Raw genomic sequence first — 7,500 nt, 5'->3', positions numbered from 1 at the left:
TGAGACCTGGGGATCGAGTCCCGCCACGGTCTTCCCAGCGTTCGAGTGCCGGCCTCCTCCGCCGCCGGTCTTTTTGCTCTCGGTCCACGCGGACGGAGACGAACGAACCAAGCTCGGGAAGCGCCGCGAAAGGCTGCCCAGTACACCCCTCACTATCGACGGCTGAGCCGCGGAGCGTGACAGCCTCTCAGCTAGCGCTGCTGCGGAGACGAGCCACTACTCGCTCCTGTAATACGGACAGACACTTCTCCGCCCGCGCTGGAGCGCAACACCAGACTTGTAGGCTCACCCGGTTGGTGCGCCAGCGACGACGCAATTTTCGATGACTCAACTGGAGGCAGCGAGAAACGGCCGCCTCCTCGACCGCCTCCGGAAGCGACGCGCCCGGCAAGATCTATCGCGGGACCTGGGAAATGCGGCTAAGTCCGCCGCGAGCCTGAAGTCCCCCCCAGAGACGGCGCGCGGAACTCTCCCTGCAAATCCGGCTAAGTCCCGGCGGAGCCGGCTAGACCTGACGGCAAACTGCGGCCCCCACCGCGAGCTCGCCGTCCGCCCGCCCTCCGGGAGGCTCGCAGGCTCGGGCAGCGCTTGCCGGGCGGGTGAGGCGCGGGTCCCTGCAAATCCGGCAAAGTCCCGGCGGAGCCGGCTCGACCCGACGGCAAACGGCGGCCCCCACCGCGAGCTCGCCGTCCGCCCGCCCTCCGGGAGGCTCGCAGGCTCGGGCAGCGCTTGCCGGGCGGGTGAGGCGCGGGTCCCTGCAAATCCGGCAAAGTCCCGGCGGAGCCGGCTGGACCGGACGGCAAACGGCGGCCCCCACCGCGAGCTCGCCGTCCGCCCGCCCTCCGGGAGGCTCGCAGGCTCGGGCAGCGCTTGCCGGGCGGGTGAGGCGCGGGTCCCTGCAAATCCGGCAAAGTCCCGGCGGAGCCGGCTCGACCGGACGGCAAACTGCGGCCCCCACCGCGAGCTCGCCGTCCGCCCGCCCTCCGGGAGGCTCGCAGGCTCGGGCAGCGCTTGCCGGGCGGGTGAGGCGCGGGTCCCTGCAAATCCGGCAAAGTCCCGGCGGAGCCGGCTCGACCCGACGGCAAACGGCGGCCCCCACCGCGAGCTCGCCGTCCGGGAGGCTCGCAGGCTCGGGCAGCGCTTGCCGGGCGGGTGAGGCGCGGGTCCCTGCAAATCCGGCAAAGTCCCGGCGGAGCCGACTCGACCCGACGGCAAACGGCGGCCCCCACCGCGAGCTCGCCGTCCGCCCGCCCTCCGGGAGGCTCGCAGGCTCGGGCAGCGCTTGCCGGGCGGGTGAGGCGCGGGTCCCTGCAAATCCGGCAAAGTCCCGGCGGAGCCGGCTCGACCGGACGGCAAACGGCGGCCCCCACCGCGAGCTCGCCGTCCTCCAGCCCTCCGGGAGGCTCGCAGGCTCGGGCAGCGCTTGCCGAGCGGGTGAGGCGCGGGTCCCTGCAAATCCGGCAAAGTCCCGGCGGAGCCGGCTGGACCGGACGGCAAACTGCGGCCCCCACCGCGAGCTCGCCGTCCGCCCGCCCTCCGGGAGGCTCGCAGGCTCGGGCAGCGCTTGCCGGGCGGGTGAGGCGCGGGTCCCTGCAAATCCGGCAAAGTCCCGGCGGAGCCGGCTCGACCCGACGGCAAACGGCGGCCCCCACCGCGAGCTCGCCGTCCGGGAGGCTCGCAGGCTCGGGCAGCGCTTGCCGGGCGGGTGAGGCGCGGGTCCCTGCAAATCCGGCAAAGTCCCGGCGGAGCCGACTCGACCCGACGGCAAACGGCGGCCCCCACCGCGAGCTCGCCGTCCGCCCGCCCTCCGGGAGGCTCGCAGGCTCGGGCAGCGCTTGCCGGGCGGGTGAGGCGCGGGTCCCTGCAAATCCGGCAAAGTCCCGGCGGAGCCGGCTCGACCGGACGGCAAACGGCGGCCCCCACCGCGAGCTCGCCGTCCTCCAGCCCTCCGGGAGGCTCGCAGGCTCGGGCAGCGCTTGCCGAGCGGGTGAGGCGCGGGTCCCTGCAAATCCGGCAAAGTCCCGGCGGAGCCGGCTGGACCGGACGGCAAACTGCGGCCCCCACCGCGAGCTCGCCGTCCGGGAGGCTCGCAGGCTCGGGCAGCGCTTGCCGGGCGGGTGAGGCGCGGGTCCCTGCAAATCCGGCAAAGTCCCGGCGGAGCCGACTCGACCCGACGGCAAACGGCGGCCCCCACCGCGAGCTCGCCGTCCGCCCGCCCTCCGGGAGGCTCGCAGGCTCGGGCAGCGCTTGCCGGGCGGGTGAGGCGCGGGTCCCTGCAAATCCGGCAAAGTCCCGGCGGAGCCGGCTCGACCCGACGGCAAACGGCGGCCCCCACCGCGAGCTCGCCGTCCGCCCGCCCTCCGGGAGGCTCGCAGGCTCGGGCAGCGCTTGCCGGGCGGGTGAGGCGCGGGTCCCTGCAAATCCGGCAAAGTCCCGGCGGAGCCGGCTCGACCGGACGGCAAACGGCGGCCCCCACCGCGAGCTCGCCGTCCGCCCGCCCTCCGGGAGGCTCGCAGGCTCGGGCAGCGCTTGCCGGGCGGGTGAGGCGCGGGTCCCTGCAAATCCGGCAAAGTCCCGGCGGAGCCGGCTGGACCGGACGGCAAACTGCGGCCCCCACCGCGAGCTCGCCGTCCGCCCGCCCTCCGGGAGGCTCGCAGGCTCGGGCAGCGCTTGCCGGGCGGGTGAGGCGCGGGTCCCTGCAAATCCGGCAAAGTCCCGGCGGAGCCGGCTCGACCCGACGGCAAACGGCGGCCCCCACCGCGAGCTCGCCGTCCGGGAGGCTCGCAGGCTCGGGCAGCGCTTGCCGGGCGGGTGAGGCGCGGGTCCCTGCAAATCCGGCAAAGTCCCGGCGGAGCCGACTCGACCCGACGGCAAACGGCGGCCCCCACCGCGAGCTCGCCGTCCGCCCGCCCTCCGGGAGGCTCGCAGGCTCGGGCAGCGCTTGCCGGGCGGGTGAGGCGCGGGTCCCTGCAAATCCGGCAAAGTCCCGGCGGAGCCGGCTCGACCCGACGGCAAACGGCGGCCCCCACCGCGAGCTCGCCGTCCGGGAGGCTCGCAGGCTCGGGCAGCGCTTGCCGGGCGGGTGAGGCGCGGGTCCCTGCAAATCCGGCAAAGTCCCGGCGGAGCCGACTCGACCCGACGGCAAACGGCGGCCCCCACCGCGAGCTCGCCGTCCGCCCGCCCTCCGGGAGGCTCGCAGGCTCGGGCAGCGCTTGCCGGGCGGGTGAGGCGCGGGTCCCTGCAAATCCGGCAAAGTCCCGGCGGAGCCGGCTCGACCCGACGGCAAACGGCGGCCCCCACCGCGAGCTCGCCGTCCGCCCGCCCTCCGGGAGGCTCGCAGGCTCGGGCAGCGCTTGCCGGGCGGGTGAAGCGCGGGTCCCTGCAAATCCGGCAAAGTCCCGGCGGAGCCGGCTCGACCCGACGGCAAACGGCGGCCCCCACCGCGAGCTCGCCGTCCGCCCGCCCTCCGGGAGGCTCGCAGGCTCGGGCAGCGCTTGCCGGGCGGGTGAGGCGCGGGTCCCTGCAAATCCGGCAAAGTCCCGGCGGAGCCGGCTCGACCCGACGGCAAACGGCGGCCCCCACCGCGAGCTCGCCGTCCGCCCGCCCTCCGGGAGGCTCGCAGGCTCGGGCAGCGCTTGCCGGGCGGGTGAGGCGCGGGTCCCTGCAAATCCGGCAAAGTCCCGGCGGAGCCGGCTGGACCGGACGGCAAACTGCGGCCCCCACCGCGAGCTCGCCGTCCGCCCGCCCTCCGGGAGGCTCGCAGGCTCGGGCAGCGCTTGCCGGGCGGGTGAGGCGCGGGTCCCTGCAAATCCGGCAAAGTCCCGGCGGAGCCGGCTCGACCCGACGGCAAACGGCGGCCCCCACCGCGAGCTCGCCGTCCGGGAGGCTCGCAGGCTCGGGCAGCGCTTGCCGGGCGGGTGAGGCGCGGGTCCCTGCAAATCCGGCAAAGTCCCGGCGGAGCCGACTCGACCCGACGGCAAACGGCGGCCCCCACCGCGAGCTCGCCGTCCGCCCGCCCTCCGGGAGGCTCGCAGGCTCGGGCAGCGCTTGCCGGGCGGGTGAGGCGCGGGTCCCTGCAAATCCGGCAAAGTCCCGGCGGAGCCGGCTCGACCCGACGGCAAACGGCGGCCCCCACCGCGAGCTCGCCGTCCGGGAGGCTCGCAGGCTCGGGCAGCGCTTGCCGGGCGGGTGAGGCGCGGGTCCCTGCAAATCCGGCAAAGTCCCGGCGGAGCCGACTCGACCCGACGGCAAACGGCGGCCCCCACCGCGAGCTCGCCGTCCGCCCGCCCTCCGGGAGGCTCGCAGGCTCGGGCAGCGCTTGCCGGGCGGGTGAGGCGCGGGTCCCTGCAAATCCGGCAAAGTCCCGGCGGAGCCGGCTCGACCCGACGGCAAACGGCGGCCCCCACCGCGAGCTCGCCGTCCGCCCGCCCTCCGGGAGGCTCGCAGGCTCGGGCAGCGCTTGCCGGGCGGGTGAGGCGCGGGTCCCTGCAAATCCGGCAAAGTCCCGGCGGAGCCGGCTCGACCCGACGGCAAACGGCGGCCCCCACCGCGAGCTCGCCGTCCGCCCGCCCTCCGGGAGGCTCGCAGGCTCGGGCAGCGCTTGCCGGGCGGGTGAAGCGCGGGTCCCTGCAAATCCGGCAAAGTCCCGGCGGAGCCGGCTCGACCCGACGGCAAACGGCGGCCCCCACCGCGAGCTCGCCGTCCGCCCGCCCTCCGGGAGGCTCGCAGGCTCGGGCAGCGCTTGCCGGGCGGGTGAAGCGCGGGTCCCTGCAAATCCGGCAAAGTCCCGGCGGAGCCGGCTCGACCCGACGGCAAACGGCGGCCCCCACCGCGAGCTCGCCGTCCGCCCGCCCTCCGGGAGGCTCGCAGGCTCGGGCAGCGCTTGCCGGGCGGGTGGGGCGCGGGTCCCGGCGCTGCCGGGCACTCGCCAGCCTTTTCTCGGCTGTTAGGGGTTGCCTCGGCTTTCCCGCTCCGTCATCTGACAATCCCCCCTGAAACAGCCTCTGGCTGGTGCTGGGGGCCGGGCGGGCAGAGGCAGCAGCCTGGGTCCCGGTGCTCGCCAGCTTGTTTTGTTTCGTGGGGGCTTGGTTGTTTTTTTGGTTTCGCGTGTCCGTCTGCTGACACACAGCCCACCACCCCGTCCCGCCGCGAAACACGCCTCTGGCTGGCGGTGGTGGGTGGGGGGACCAGGACCGCACCAGCTACGCACAAAGAGAAAAATGACCGCGACCGCTGAACCCAGGACGCACCGAAATACACCAGCCGATGCAGCCCGGGGTTCTGCAGATGCTGCGGCGCCCACCCCTCCTCCGCGGTGCCTCCCCCCGCCCCACAACGGGCTGGGAACAGATTGCAAAGATGTTCTTCTGGTTTGTGGTTTGGGGGAAATGTGTCTGAAACTGAGGAGAAGAGATGAAGATAGCGTGGCCGAGGATAGAAGGGAGGATTACGTTGCTCTTGCTGAGCATCCAAACAGGGTTCCCCACCACTGATGTTCTCACGGTTAAGTCTGTGGAACGTTAGGCACAGGTTAACGGTCGGCCTCAATGTTCTCAAGGGTCCTTTCCAAATCAAAAGGATTCTGCAGTTCTAAGAAAAGTTGATGTTTAGACTCAACTCTGTCCCTCGTCAGAGAAATGGCACTGCAGGAAGGCCGTGCGTCTGCCAGCTGAGGGAGGGAGCATCAGCACTTGCTTCGGCCTGTTTCCTATGGTGTTGCCCTGGAGCGCCGAGGAGCCCCGGAGGGAGCCCAGCGGGGCAGAGGCAGAGCCACCTCGGGCTGGGCCTCTGCTGCTGAGCTGGGCCGGGCTCCCGGGACGCAGATAGACGCTGGCGAGGGGGCGGAGCTGCAGAGAGACAGCTGCTCTGCCCAGGCGCAGGGCCGGCCGGGGGGGGCACCGCCTGCAGGCCCCCAGGGGAGACCTGCCAGCCTCAGAGAGCTGAAAGGCACTCCGCAGCGGAGGCTGCCGAGAGATTTCTGCGGGAGAAACGTTCCCAGCCCTGTGCGTGATCAGGCTCTGGGTGCAGGACAATGCAGCTGTAGCTCCTGGAGGGATCTCCTCGAGCCGCTGCCTCGGACAGTCCATGGGATCTGTCAGGAGGACGCTCTCGGTTTCTCTGTGCGGATCAGGAGGAGGATGTGCTGCAGAGCAGGCCTTCCCTCTGCAGCGTCTGAGTGAGAGGAGAAGGCAGGTCCCTCATCCAGGGGTTGGCTGCAGGGTGTGAATGTGCGTGTGCAGCCAGCGGTGGGTGCCCGGCGCTTTCCTTGCGAGCAGGGTCCCCGCAGCTCAGGGGCTGTGTGCCGGGGCAGGGACTCTGCCGCCTGCCAGGGCCAGCAGCACTCAGCCTGCGCGGGGAGCTCCCCGAGGTGCTCGGAGAAGTAGAGGGGGAAGCGACAGGGAACCCCTGGCAGGGAAGGAAAAGTGTTCTTGGCTCCAGGAGCACCGAGAGGGAGCAGAACTGGGCACAGAGCAGGAGCTCCTGGCAGGGACAGCTCCAAGAAACAGAAGCATGGACAGGGAGTGGGGGGGGAAGTGAAGCCCATCCCTGGGGGCGGGGGGGGGGGGGGGTGGTGGTGGTGGTGGTGCGTTCAGGCATCGTTTTCCCCAGCCACCGTGTTTTCGCTGTCCCGCTTCGCGGGGGGGGGGGGGGGGGAGGCGGTGGTGTCGGCGGCAGGGTTAAATATTATTAGGTGCCGTCACCTCGTCCCCATCAGTGGGCCCTAGGCAAGCCCAAGCGAGAGCCAGACGCTGCTAAGGCATCTCTGCGCCGGGACGTACCGAGACGGAAAAACGGTCGGTACTAAAAACTGTTTGTGCTGAAGTAAATGCTCGGATTACTGCAGGGGCGACGGCAGGGAGGCCTGAAGGTCGCACTGCCCTGAACCAGCTCCCGCGCTCGAGCGGGGGATACATTGAAACCCAGCAGCCGGCGCACCTGGGGCTCTGCAGACGCCGCGGCGCGCCGCCCCGCCCGCTCTTCTCGGCGAAACCCCCCCTCCCCCCCACCCCCAGCCCCCCGCCTTCCCGCCTCCCCCCTCCCCCACCCCCACTCGCGGCGCATGCGCACAGGCACAGAGAGAGGCACCCCTCGCCGTGCGCACCCTCCCCCCCCCGCCCCGCGCTGCCGTTCCGGACCCGCCGAGCGCTGGGTGCGGCCCCAGTCACCAGACGGCGGCACCGCCCCGGAGCAGCAGGGCGGAGGGGCAGGGGTCGGCAGCCTGACGCTCTGCGCCTGCGCGCTCGCCCCCCTCGGCGCCCCTCCTCCCCCGGCTCGGCAAGCGGGTCTCCGCCAGCGACGAAAACAAGGGCTGCTCCTCTGCCTGACGGGCTGTCCCGCGCTCAGTTCGCCGGGAGCCGGTAGGCAGGCAGCAAGGAAGGAAAGAAGGAAGGAGGCAGACAGACAGACAGACAGAAAGACAGACAGACAGACAGACAGACAGTGGTCGGTGAGCAGGTGGGGAGCCTGGCGCACGCAATGGTGGGCCGGGGATATGGGGGG

Source organism: Lathamus discolor, unplaced genomic scaffold (assembly GCF_037157495.1).
Source record: "Lathamus discolor isolate bLatDis1 unplaced genomic scaffold, bLatDis1.hap1 Scaffold_82, whole genome shotgun sequence".
In the NCBI taxonomy this organism is placed as follows: domain Eukaryota; kingdom Metazoa; phylum Chordata; class Aves; order Psittaciformes; family Psittacidae; genus Lathamus; species Lathamus discolor.
The sequence above is the reverse complement of the archived record's forward strand: the minus strand, read 5'-3'. Positions refer to the sequence as shown.